We start from the raw sequence: 1,465 nt of genomic DNA, 5'->3' as shown, positions 1-1,465 counted from the left end.
GAACACTGGGGACTGAGTCATGAATCTCATCATTGACTGAGCCACAGCCTCGCCCCAATACTGCTTTAAATACAGTTTCTAAAAACTGTGTGTCCTCTGTTGGGTTCCTTCTCAGGCTTTCTCCCATTCCTCCTCCACACCAGACTCCCATCCCCTCCTCTTACAGCTCATTCTGACAGGGCTGGTTCCCTTGACTGCCATAGTCCTGGGTGCCAACTCTGTTGGCACCTGTGACATCCTGGACAGACAGACAGACAGCCTTTTCCCCACGAGACTGAAGACCTCTGGAGAGGACAAGACCATCCTTGATAGCTCAGATTCCCAACAGAGCCTCAAAAACCAAATTATTTAGTAATTGCTTGAGCACAGGGTCAGAGGTCAGCAATGGGAATGACCCAGTCACAGACTCTGCCGGATGTGAATCACCTCTACCCCACCACTAGCTGGAGTGCTAAACTCGGGTCCCAGGAGGTACTGTATGACTGCCAGCAGCCAGCACGGGGGGGTGGGGAAAATGCTGGCCTCTAAATTAACCTTTTGAATTCTGGAAAGTGGCTTCCACACAATCTAGACACTTTCATGAGCTGGAGCCGAGTGGGGGAGGGGTGGCAAATACCAGCCCTTGGAACAGGATGGAGGAAGCTATTAAGCTGCACATTTGTTCAAAGAGAGATAAAGACTACAAAGAATTACAAGAAACCCCCTAAATTACAAGTGTGGGTTTCAGTAATTGCTAAATTACAGAGCTCTGACTTTATTAGACACACACCCCCTCTGCTCCCACAGTTGCCAGGGCCTGCCTTGAACTGACAAAAGCCAGAACATTCTGGAGGAATCTGGGCAGGGAGTCAACAGAGGCCCCCATTACAATGGAGGCCAAGACACAGAGACCAGGGCCAGGTTTCTGGTAGTGAATCCCTCGGAGTCTCCAGGGGAGCCGTGCAGCCTGTGACTGCCCAGGTGAATGCTGGCTGGCTAGGCATTTTGATGTATTTTGAACTCATAAGATCAGCAGTTGCTTGAAGCCAGTGGAGTTGGGGAGCCGTGGTGGTGGGGATTTTCAAGGTCATCCAGGGAGACAGTAAGTATGAGCAGAGTGACCCTAGCGTGACTTTCACCGTTCATATCTGTAACATCAGGAGGTGACACCATCTCTCTACAGCAACAGTGCTTGTGTGGTTACACCAGCTTCTGGGGACCATGATTGCATCCTCTGTGTCAGTCACTGTTTCATTGCTGTGGAGAGATACTAAGACCAAGGAGACTTATAGAACAGAGCATTTATTTGGAAGTTTGTTTACAGTTTCAGAAGGTCAGTCCATGGCTCTCACAGTGGGGAGCATGGGGGCAGGCAGGCAGGGTGCTGGAGCAGCAGGGAGAACTGACACCTGATACACAAGCAGCAGGAGTCAGAGAAAAGGGAGAGAGAGAGAGGGAGGGAGGGAGGGAGGGAGAGAGAGAGAGA

This window comes from Mastomys coucha, unplaced genomic scaffold (genome assembly GCF_008632895.1).
Source record: "Mastomys coucha isolate ucsf_1 unplaced genomic scaffold, UCSF_Mcou_1 pScaffold5, whole genome shotgun sequence".
NCBI classification, from domain to species: Eukaryota; Metazoa; Chordata; class Mammalia; order Rodentia; family Muridae; genus Mastomys; species Mastomys coucha.
Note: the sequence above shows the minus strand (reverse complement) of the source record.